The 13,591-nt window shown below is 27.2% G+C and overlaps 1 long non-coding RNA gene across 1 annotated transcript in view; it reads left to right on the plus strand.

Annotated features, from left to right (window-relative positions):
* LOC133644281 (uncharacterized) overlaps positions 1–12,878 on the plus strand; it is a 117,630-nt gene extending 104,752 nt beyond the window's left edge. The window contains exon 4 of the long non-coding RNA XR_009824749.1: positions 12,576–12,878. This is a non-coding gene — a long non-coding RNA (uncharacterized LOC133644281). The remainder of the gene's footprint in view (positions 1–12,575) is intronic.
* The last annotated feature ends 713 nt before the right edge of the window (positions 12,879–13,591 follow it).

Raw genomic sequence — 13,591 nt, forward strand, 5'->3', positions numbered from 1 at the left:
TGAATTTTTCTGCATTGATTTTTTTCGCATTGAAATTTTATAGACTGAATTTTTTTACACTGATTTTTTTTACACACATTTTTTTTTACATCAAATATTGCTGACAATTTAATTAAATAAATTTTTTTTTAACGAAATGTGTGTATTTAATTTTTTTACACTGAATTTTTTATACAGTGATTTTTTTACATCAAATATTGCTGACAATTTAATTAAATAAAAATGTGTTAGCAAAATGTGTGTGTTTGAAAAGTAATTGTATTTTTTACACTTAAATTTTCTGCACTGAATTTGTTTTTATACTGAATTTTTTTTCACTGAATTTTTTATACACTGATTTTTTTTTTTTTACACTTTTTCACCGATTTTTTTTAAATAAAATATTTCTGACAATATAATTAAATAAACATTTGTTAGCAAAATGTGTGTATTTAAAAAGTCTGTATTTTTTTACACTTAAATTTCCTGCACTGAATTTGTTTTTACACTGAATTTTTTCGCATTGAAATTTTATAGACTGATTTTTTTTACACTGAATTTTTTAAACACAAATTTTTTTTACACAACATTTTTTTCACACTGATTTTTTTACATCAAATTTTGCTGGCAATTTAATTAAATACAAATTTGTTAGAAAAATGTGTGTATTTAAGTCATTGTATTTTTTTACACTTACATTTTCTTCACTGAATTTGTTTTTACACTAATTTTTTTTACACTGAATTTTTTATACACTGATTTTTTTCATACAATTTTTTTTACACTGAATTTTTCTGCATTGATTTTTTTCCCATTGAAATTTTATAGACTGAATTTTTTTACACTGATTTTTTTTACACACATTTTTTTTTACATCAAATATTGCTGACAATTTAATTAAATACATTTTTTTTTAGCAAAATGTGTGTATTTAATTTTTTTACACTGAATTTTTTATACACTGATTTTTTTTACATCAAATATTGCTGACAATTTAATTAAATAAACATTTGTTAGCAAAATGTGTGTTTGAAAAGTAATTGTATTTTTTACACTTAAATTTTCTGCACTGAATTTGTTTTTACACTGAATTTTTTTTCACTGAATTTTTTATACACTGATTTTTTTTTTACACATTTTTTTCACACCGCTTTTTTTTACATAAAATATTTCTGACAATATAATTAAATAAACATTTGTTTGCAAAATGTGTGTATTTAAAAAGTCTGTATTTTTTTACACTTAAATGTCCTGCACTGAATTTGTTTTTACACTGAATTTTTTTACACTAAATTTTTTATACACTGATTTTTTTCATACATTTGTTTTACACTGAATTTTTCTGCATTGATTTTTTTCACATTGAAATTTTATAGACTGAATTTTTTTACACTGAATTATTTTCACACTGATTTTTTTTACATCAAATATTGCTGACAATTTATTAAATAAACATTTGTTAGCAAAATTTGTGTATTTAAAAAAGTAATTGTATTTTTTTACACTTAAATTTTCTTCACTGAATTGGTTTTTACACAGAATTTTTTTACCCTGAATTTTTTATACACTGATTTTTTTCATACATTTTTTTTACGCTGAATTTTTCTGCACCAATTTTTTACACTAAGTTTTTTATACACTGAATTAATGCTAGGGAATTCTCAGCAAACTTAATTTTTTTTTTACATCCAAAATTGCTGTTAATTTAATGAAATAAACATTTGTTAGCAAAATGTGTGTATTTAAAAAGTCATTCTATTTTTTTACACTTAAATTTTCTTCACTGAATTTGTTTTTACATTGAATTTTTTTACACTGAATTTTTTCATAAATATTTTTTACACTGAATTTTTCTGCATTGATTTTTTTCGCATTGAAATTTTATAGACTGAATTTTTTTGCACTGAATTTTTTATACACTAATTTTTTTTTACACATTTTTTTTACATAAAATATTTCCGACAATATAATTAAATAAACATTTGTTAGCAAAATGTGTGTATTTAAAAAGTCATTGTATTTTTTTACACTTAAATTTTCTTCACTGAATTGTTTTTTACACAGAATTTTTTTACCCTGAATTTTTTATACACTGATTTTTTTCATACATTTTTTTTACGCTGAATTTTTCTGCACCAATTTTTTACACTAAGTTTTTTATACACTGAATTAATGCTAAGGAATTCTCTGCAAACTTGATTTTTTTTTTACATCAGATATTGCTGTTAATTTAATGAAATAAAAATGTGTTAGCAAAACGTGTGTATTTAAAAATTCATTGTATTTTTTACACTTAAATTTTTGTTCACTGAATTTGTTTTTCCATTGAATTTTTTTACACTGAATTTTTTCGTAAATTTTTTTTACACTGAATTTTTCTGCATTGATTTTTTTCGCATTGAAATTTTATAGACTGAAATTTTTTACACTGAATTTATTATACACTGATTTTTTTTTACACATTTTTTTCACACTGATTTTTTTTACATCAAATATTGCTGACAATTTAATTACATAAACATTTGTTAGAAAAATGTGTGTATTTAAAAAGTCACTGTATTTTTTTACACTTAAATTTTTTTCACTGAATTTGTTTTTACATAGAATTTTTTTACACTGAATTTTTTCATAAATTTTTTTTACACTGAATTTTTCTGCAACAAATTTTTACACTGAATATTTTTTATACTGAACTTTTCTGCACCAAAATTGTTTACACTGAATTCTTTTACACTGAATTTTTCTGCACCAATTTTTTATACACTGAATTAACTACAATTAACTAATTAAAGGGAATTTTCGGCAAACTGTATTTTTTTTACATCAAATATTGCTGTTAATTAAATGAAATAAACATTTGTTAGCAAAATGTGTGTATTTAAAAAGTCATTGTATTATTTTACACTTAAATTTTCTTCACTGAATTGTTTTTTACACAGAATTTTTTTACCCTGAATTTTTTATACACTGATTTTTTTCATACATTTTTTTTACGCTGAATTTTTCTGCACCAATTTTTTACACTAAGTTTTTTATACACTGAATTAATGCTAAGGAATTCTCTGCAAACTTGATTTTTTTTTTACATCAGATATTGCTGTTAATTTAATGAAATAAAAATGTGTTAGCAAAACGTGTGTATTTAAAAATTCATTGTATTTTTTACACTTAAATTTTTGTTCACTGAATTTGTTTTTCCATTGAATTTTTTTACACTGAATTTTTTCGTAAATTTTTTTTACACTGAATTTTTCTGCATTGATTTTTTTCGCATTGAAATTTTATGGACTGAAATTTTTTACACTGAATTTATTATACACTGATTTTTTTTTACACATTTTTTTCACACTGATTTTTTTTACATCAAATATTGCTGACAATTTAATTACATAAACATTTGTTAGAAAAATGTGTGTATTTAAAAAGTCACTGTATTTTTTTACACTTAAATTTTTTTCACTGAATTTGTTTTTACATAGAATTTTTTTACACTGAATTTTTTCATAAATTTTTTTTACACTGAATTTTTCTGCAACAAATTTTTACACTGAATATTTTTTATACTGAACTTTTCTGCACCAAAATTGTTTACACTGAATTCTTTTACACTGAATTTTTCTGCACCAATTTTTTATACACTGAATTAACTACAATTAACTAATTAAAGGGAATTTTCGGCAAACTGTATTTTTTTTACATCAAATATTGCTGTTAATTAAATGAAATAAACATTTGTTAGCAAAATGTGTGTATTTAAAAAGTCATTGTATTTTTTTACACTTAAATTTTCTTCACTGAATTGGTTTTTACACAGAATTTTTTTACCCTGAATTTTTTATACACTGATTTTTTTCATACATTTTTTTTACGCTGAATTTTTCTGCACCAATTTTTTACACTAAGTTTTTTATACACTGAATTAATGCTAAGGAATTCTCTGCAAACTTGATTTTTTTTTTTACATCAGATATTGCTGTTAATTTAATGAAATAAAAATGTGTTAGCAAAATGTGTGTATTTAAAAATTCATTGTATTTTTTACACTTAAATTTTTGTTCACTGAATTTGTTTTTCCATTGAATTTTTTTACACTGAATTTTTTCGTAAATTTTTTTTACACTGAATTTTTCTGCATTGATTTTTTTCGCATTGAAATTTTATAGACTGAAATTTTTTACACTGAATTTATTATACACTGATTTTTTTTTACACATTTTTTTCACACTGATTTTTTTTACATCAAATATTGCTGACAATTTAATTACATAAACATTTGTTAGAAAAATGTGTGTATTTAAAAAGTCACTGTATTTTTTTACACTTAAATTTTTTTCACTGAATTTGTTTTTACATAGAATTTTTTTACACTGAATTTTTTCATAAATTTTTTTTACACTGAATTTTTCTGCAACAAATTTTTACACTGAATATTTTTTATACTGAACTTTTCTGCACCAAAATTGTTTACACTGAATTCTTTTACACTGAATTTTTCTGCACCAATTTTTTATACACTGAATTAACTACAATTAACTAATTAAAGGGAATTTTCGGCAAACTGTATTTTTTTTACATCAAATATTGCTGTTAATTAAATGAAATAAACATTTGTTAGCAAAATGTGTGTATTTAAAAAGTCATTGTATGAAAATTCAGTGCATTAAAGTTTGTTGCTTCAAAACCAGAGACTCACTTAAGTTTTGAACAAATATTTGATTTAATATGAGGTTTTTTTCACTGAACTTTTCTGCACTGATTTTGTTCACATTACAATTCCGTACACTGAATTTTTTTACACTGGATTTTTCTGCACCAATTTTTTTACTTACACTAAATTTTTCTGCACCAATTTTTTTTAGGAAAAAAATTTCTACACTGAATTTCTTTGCATTGAATTTCTCTACATTGAATTTTGACTAACAGAATTTTTAAGACACATTTTGCTCACAAATTTCCATTTGGTGAAATAGTCAGCATAATTTGATGTAAAAAATGAAATAAAAATTCAATTACAAAATTCAAATGCAAAAATTCAGTATTCAAAAAAATAATTGTTGCTTTATAACTTGAGACGCACTTCCTGTAACTTAGGATATTCAGTCTGTATTTACTGTAAGTGGGACTTGAGTTTTCAACAACAAATATTTGCTATACATACATTTTTTTACACTGAATTTATCTGCACCATTTTTTTTACACTGAATTTTTTCACATTTTTTTTTTACACTGAAGTTGTTTTTTTTACACCAAGTTTTTTACATTGAATTTTTCTGCACTGAATTTTTTGGAACTGAATTCTTTTACACTGAATTTTGACAAACTCAATTTTTAACACACGTTTTGCTCACATTTTTTTATCCAGTGAAATTGTCAACATAATTTCATGTAAAAAAAAAATCTGTTTTACAAAATTAAAACGGTAAAGATTCAGTTGCATAAATTCAGTGTTAAATTGTTTTTATTGTTGCTTCATAACTCAAGACTCACTTCCTGTAACTTAAGACTGAAGGTTATTCAAATATGTGATATATAAATATATATGTATATATTTTTTTTTTACGCAGATTTTTTTTTCACCATTTTATTTTTACACTGAATTTTTTTACACCAAATTTTTCTGCACCAGAATTTTTTGCACCCAATGTTTTTACACTGAATTTTGACAAACTGAATTTTTGATACACATTTTTTTCCAAAAATGTTATTGAGTGAAATTGTCAGCATAATTTGATGTAAAAAAAATAATAATTTTAGAAAATTCAAATGCAAAAAAAAATATTTGTTGCCTCATAATTGAAGACTCACTCCAGAGTCACTTAAGACTGAAGGTGCTTCATTCTTTATTTATCGTAAGTGGGACTTAAGTTTTCAACAACAAATATTTTATATATATATATATATATATATATATATATATATATATATATATATATATATATATATATATATATATATATATATGTATAATTTTTTTTTGCACCAATTTTTTTTTACGCAGAATTTTTTTTACACCAAATTTTTCTGCACCAAAATTTTTTGCACTCAATGTTTTACACTGAATTTTGACAAACTACATTTTTATCACACATTTTTTTCCAAAATTGTTATTCAGTAAAATTGTCAGCATAATTTGATGTAAAAAAATAAATAATTGTTTACAAAATTCAAACCCAAAAAAATATATATTTTGCAGCATAACAACATTTTTACAAAATTTAGTTGCATAAATTCAGTGTTAGAAAAAATAATTATTGCTTCATAACTCAAGACTCACTTCCTGTAACTTAAGACTGAAGGTTCTTCAAATATTTGATATATAAATATATATATATATATTTTTTTTTACAAAAAATATATATAAAAAATAAATAAATAAATATTATTTATTTATTTTTTATATATATATTTTTTGTAAAAAAAAATTATTTAAATATATATATATATATATATATATATATATATATATATATATATATATATATATATTTATATTTATATATATATATATATATATATATTTATATTTATATATATATATATATATATATATATATATATATTTATATATATATATATTTATATATATATATATATATATATATATATATATATATTTATATATATATATATATATATATATATATATATATTTTTTTACACAGATTTTTTTTGCACCAATTTTTTGCAAATATATATATAGATTTTTTTCACACAGATTTTTGTAAACTTTGGGTGCAAAAAATTTTGGTGCAGAAACATTTGGTGGAAAAAAATTCAGTGCAAAAAATAAATGAATAAATATATATATATATATATATATATATATATATATATATATATATATATTAAAATATTTTATACACTTGTGTAAAAGTGTAAAAAAAAAATTGGTGCAAAAGAAATGTTTAAAAATAAATAAATATATATATATATATATATATATATATATATATATATATATATATATATATATATATATATATATATATATATATATATATATATATATATATATATATATATATATATATATATATATTATTTTACACAGATTTTTTTCCACCAACTTTTTTTTTACACTTTTACACATATATATACACTTTTACACACTTTTTTTTGCACCAAAAATTGGTGCAAAAAAAATCTGTTAAAAAAATATATATATATATATATATATATTATTTTTTTACACAGTTTTTTTTCCATCATTTTTTTTTACACTTTTACACATATATATATATATGTATATGTATATATACACTTTTACACACACACACACACACACACACACACACACACACACACACACACACACACACACACACACACACACACATATATATATATATATATGTATTTTTTTTTACAGATTTTTTTTTCCCCAATTTTTTTTTTACACAGAATTTTTTTTACACCAAATTTTTCTGCACCAAAATGTTTTGCACCCAATGTTTTTAAACAGAATTTTGACAAACTAAATTTTTAACACACTTTCGTTCCAAAAAGGTTATTCAGTAAAATTGTCCGCATAATTTGATTTAAAAAAAAAAAAATTGTATAAAATTCAAACGCAAAAAAAAAATTCTCAAAATTCACAAAATTCAGTTGCATTAATTCAGTGTCCAAAACCATCTTCCGTCATAAAGACACAAACGAACGTCCGGCACCAAATCTGCTCACGAGCGACATATATGGAAAGGCGGCGTGTAATTAAAAGGGCTATCGGTAGCGGGCCCTGCAGGCACCTCGCAGTCACTCGGAGTTCCCCAAGACAAGGAGAAGCCGGGGATATGTCAGCGTCTGGGGAAAAAAAAAAGGCGTCAAATAAATAGTTGCGGGGCCCCTCCCCGCCAGCGTCCGTGTAAGCGTGGGATTAAAAATGAAAGGGGAGCAAGAAGCGGAATGTCAAGGAGGTGCGGCGCTGACAGCTGATTTATACAATTCATTTGGGCCATTACTTTTCATTAAAGATCAAATGAAATGGGTACTTACTTCCTAAGAGGCCTTTGGGGAGCAGAATTGCCGAGAAGAAAGAAGATTAAACTTTACATTCAGCCCCAAATTTAATTCAGAAGTAATCAATGGCATAATGGGCCGGCGCCCGTGATTGAAAGCAAATTACCATATTTTTAATCTTAATTCCGCACACTGTTTATGTGCCAGTGTCAATATAAGACAAGAGATCATGAAACGGCATTATATTGACACCACAATCATCTCTGCAGCAGCCTGTGATTAAACCACTGGAATGTTTGATTACATTTTCTTGGCTGACATTACAAATGACACGGATGCCTCGCCCAGACTCGCTGCCGGCTGCAGAATGAGCACATCCATCACGCCGCCCTGGCAGCCGCTCCCCTCGCTGTCCACCGCCAGCCAGCCGGCCGGGCACCGCCTCTGTCACGCCGTTTAGCACCCGGCGAGAGGGGCGGGCGCCGGATTGACGTGGCGCCGCTAATGACGCTGAAGGGAGACAAATGTCCCCCGGCCACGTATCGGCCGTGCAGGTGTCTCTGGGCGTGCCGGGGGAAGGGGACCCACAATGCCGCGCTGCCCCAAATCGCCGTCCCGGGGCCCGGCTCCGCACGCCGTGCCAGGACCTACCCCGATGACTTTTTAAGAGGCTCATCAATTACGTGGTAGTTGAGCAGCGATGATAACCGCGGCCTTTTGTTTGCGTTCCACACACCTCGGTGCAATACCACACGTGACCAGCAGCGCAATACCACACACCTCAGTGCAATACCACACACCTCAGTGCAATACCAATCACCTCAGTGCAATACCACACGTGGCTAGCAGTGCAATACTACACATGACCAGCAGTGTAATACCACACGTGACCAGCAGTCTAATACCACACGTGGCCAGCAGTGCAATACCACACGTGGCCAGCAGTGCAATACCACACACCTCGGTGCAATACCACATGTGGCCAGCAGTGCAACACCCCACGTGACATATTACTTACTGTAAATAATAAAAAACTAACAAATTCTGGCTACTGAGCTGCCAGTTTTTTTTTTACATTAAAAAAATGTAGCACAGATTTTTTATTTACAGTAATACACTGTAAAAAAAACAACAACCGCGGATTTTACAGTAAGAAAAAACTGCCAGTTCAGTCACCAGAACTTTACTGTAAAATAAACTTTTTTAAATTTATTTTTTTATTTTTTCTGTAAATGGAAAAACAGTACAACTATTTTTATACGGAAAAATATGGAAGCTCCGTTGCCAGAATTGTACTGTAAATTTTTTTTTTTTTTACAACATATTACTGTAAATAAAAATAAAATAAACGGTTCCACGTTTTTTTTTTTGAATTTTATTCTGGCTACTGAGCTGCCAGTTTTTTTACAGTAAAAAAAATGGAGTAGCTCATTCACCAGAACTTTACTGTCAAATAACTGTTTTTTGTATTTATTTTTTTACAAGATATTACTTTACTGTAAATGGCAAAAACTGTTTTTTAATGGAAAAAATCTGGGAGCTTTGTTGCCAGATTTTACTGGGAATTTTTTTTTTTTTTTTTTTTTACAACATATTACTGTAAATAATAAAAAACAAACACATTCTGGCTACTCAGCTGCCAGTTTTTTACAGTAAAAAATGTAGTACTGTTTTTTTAATTTACAGTAATACACTGTAAAAACAACAACAACCGCAGATTTTACAGTAAGAAAAAACGGCCAGTTCAGTCACCAGAACTTTATTGTAAAATAAACTTTTTTATTTATTTATTTATTTTTTTCTGTAAATGGAAAAACAGTACAACTATTTTTTTACGGAAAAATATGGGAGCTCCGTTGCCAGAATTGTACTGTAAAATGTATGGGGTTTTTTTTTTTTTTTTTTTTACAACATATTACTGTAAATAAAAATTAAAAAAAACGGTACCACGTTTTTTTTATTTTAATTTTATTCTGGCTACTGAGCTGCCAGTTTTTTACAGTAAAAAAATGGAGTAGCTCATTCACCAGAACTTTACTGTCAAATAACTGTTTTTTGTATTTTTTTTTTTTACAAGATATTACTGTACTGTAAATGGAAGAACTGTTTTTTAATGGAAAAAATCTGGGAGCTTTGTTGCCAGAATTTTACTGTAAAATTTATGGTGTTTTTTTGTTTTTTTTACAACATATTACTGTAAATAATAAAAAACAAACAAATTCTGGCTACTCAGCTGCCAGTTTTTTACAGTAAAAAATGTAGTACTGTTTTTTTAATTTACAGTAATACACTGTAAAAACAAAAACCGCAGATTTTACAGTAAGACAAAACTGCCAGTTCAGTCACCAGAACTTTACTGTAAAATAAAAAAAAAAATCTTCTGTAAATGGAAAAATAGTACAGCTGTTTTTTTTTACGGAAAAATCTTGGAGCTTCGTTGCCAGAATTTTACTGTAAAATTTATGGTGTTTTTTTTAAAATTTTTACAACATAGTACTGTAAATAAAAAAATAAAAACTGTACCACCGTTTTTTTAAAATGTTTATTCTGGCTACTGAGCTGACAGTTGTTTTGTTTTTTTATACAGTAAAAAAAAGAATAGTAGCTCAGTCACCAGAACTTTACTGTAAAATAAACAGTTTTTTGTAATTTTTTTTACAAGATATTACTGTACAATAAATGGAAAAACTATTTTTGTATGGTAAAAATCTGTGAACTTTGTTGCCAGAATTTTACTGTAAAATATATGGTGTTTTTTAATTTTTTTTTACAACATATTACTGTAAATAATAAAAAACAAATAAATTCTGGCTACTGAGCTGCCAGTTTTTTTACGGTGAAAAAATGTAGCACCGTTTTATTTTATTTACAGTAATACACTGTAAAAACAACAACCGCGGAAATTACAGTAAGAAAAAACTGCCAGCTCAGTCACCAGAACTTTACTGTAAAATAAACAGTAAATGGAAAAACAGTACAAATGTTTTTTTCCGGAAAAATCTGGGCGCTTCGTTGCCAGAATTTTACTGTAAAATTTATGGTGTTTTTTTTTTTTTTTACAACATAGTACTGTAAATAAACAAAATAAGAAACGGTAACACCGTTTTATTTTATTTTATTCTGGCTACTGAGCTGACAGTTTTTTTTACAGTAAAAAATGTAGTTGCTCAGTCAAAAGAACTTTACTGTAAAATAACAGTTTTTTTGTATTTTTTAAAACTTTTTTTTTACAAGATATTACTGTACTGTAAATGGAAAAACTGTTTTTTAATGGAAAAAAAAACTGGGAGCTTTGTTGCCAGAATTTTACTGTAAAATGTATGATGTTTTTTTATTTATTTTTACAACATATTACTGTAAGTAAAAATAAAAAATAAACAGTACCACCGTGTTTTTTTTAATTTTTTTATTCTGGCTACTGAACTGCCAGGTTTTTTTTGCAGTAAAAAATGTAGTCAGCTCAGTCACCATTTTTATTTTTATTAATATTTTTATTTTACATGATATTACTGTACGTAAATGGAAAAACTGTTTTTTAATGGAAAAAAAACTGGGAGCTTTGTTCGCCAGAATTTTACTGTAAAATGTATGGTGTTTTTTTTTTTGTTTTTTTTTACAACATATTACTGTAAATAAAAATAAAAACTAAACGGTAACCCCGTTTTTTAAATTTATTTTTTTATTCTGGCTACTGAGCTGCCAGGTTTTTTTTTTACAGTAAAAAATGTAGTTGCTCAGTCACCATTTTTATTTTTATTATTTGTATTGTTTTACAAGATATTACTGTACGTAAATGGAAAAACTGTTTTTAATGGAAAAAAAACTGGGAGCTTTGTTCGCCAAAATTTTACTGTAAAATGTATGGTGTTTTTTTTACAACATATTACTGTAAATAAAAAAATAAAATAAACGGTACCATCGTTTTTTAAATTTATTTTTTTATTCTGGCTACTGAGCTGACAGTTTTTTTTACAGTAAAAAATGTAGTCAGCTCAGTCACCATTTTTTTTTTTTTGTACAAGATATTACTGTACTGTAAATGGAAACCTTTTAATGAAAAAAAATGGGAGCTTTGTTGCCAGAATTTTACTGTAAATTTTTTTTTTACAGCCTTTAATAAAAAAACAAACAAATTCTGGCTACTGAGCTGACAGTTTTTTTTACGGTAAAAATTGTAGTACTATTTTTTAATTTACAGTAATACACTGTAAAAACAACAAAAACTGCAGATTTTATGTTGTGTTATTTTCATTTATTATGCGCCCCCCAACCAACTGTTACATTAGCCCAAGTAGAGAAACAAAACATTTTACAGTAAGAAAAAACCACCAGCTCAGTCACCAGAACTTTACTGTAAAATAATGTTACTGTAAAAAAAAAACAGTGGTATGGTTTTTCCAATTTACAGTAATAAAAATCACCATCAATGTTACGGTATAATCTCTTGTCATTTTAAAAATGTACAAATTGCAGAATAAATGATAAGTCAAAGAGTATTTTGGTTTGAAGAAATATGATGAAGTCATATTTGTTGTATAATATTACATTTGAAAAGAATAAAGTACTTTATTGAGGTTTGTACTTTTACAAAGTTTGGGTGGAGGATTGTCGCCTTTTCTCGACTCTCTTTGGCCCTGAAGGTGGCGCCGGTAAGACCCACCTCAGACTTGCATTGTGACGCGACCTTGACACCCTCTGAGGTGGATGAAAGCGGGACAGCCCAGTTCTCAGAGACCAGGACTAACGGCGGATCAGGACCAGGCAGTTCTCAGAGACCAGGACTAACGGCGGATCAGGACCAGGCAGTTCTCAGAGACCAGGACTAACGGCGGATCAGGACCGGGATCATTGGGGCTTGACCACGACCTTCAAAGCAGACTTTTATGCCTGCAACTTTATACTTTTATACCTGCAACTTTATACTTTTATACCTGCAACTTGACTTCACAACAACTCCATTTCTGCACTTTTCATGGCATTTCATCACATGCTAATAATGCTAATGCTAATGCTGCTAGTTCCACCGTGCTCCTTCGTCGTCAAAACCGAGTGATGTTTTTCTATTTTTCTAAATATTCCATAGTCTTCTTTAGGCCACATGTTGTTGTCATGCTAGCTGCTAAGCTAGCCCCTATCTGATCCCCCATGTTGCACCCTTCCCTTTGAGTGCGCTTTTTCTTGACTCAAATATTCCTCCTAATAATGATGTTCCCCTGACTAAAACAGCTTTTGTTGGGAATGTCCTTCCACATTTTCAAGCCACTTCAACCGTTCCACCGTCCAAACATTCCTCTTAATCAGGACAAAAAACTAAGTTGTTTTTCGAACTGGAAAAATTCCCGGTTTTCCCGAAATTCCAGGAATTCCATAATACCATTTCTCAATTCAACATGTTACTACTTCAACATTTCTTGACCGATTGGAACAATTCCAACACCAACCATTGTTAACTCATTCAAAACATTCAAGTCATTTTCCCAAAAAATTCCCGCTTTTCCCGGAATTCCCAAATATTCATGAAATTGCCATTGTAATGAATGGGAAATTTTTCAAAGTTTCACAACTCCCACATTTTTCAACCTATTCAAACCATTCTACCTTCAGCACATTACACTCATCCTGAAAATTCATACTATCATTTTTTTTAAGTTAGAAA

This window comes from Entelurus aequoreus, linkage group LG27 (genome assembly GCF_033978785.1).
Source record: "Entelurus aequoreus isolate RoL-2023_Sb linkage group LG27, RoL_Eaeq_v1.1, whole genome shotgun sequence".
Classification (NCBI taxonomy): Eukaryota; Metazoa; Chordata; class Actinopteri; order Syngnathiformes; family Syngnathidae; genus Entelurus; species Entelurus aequoreus.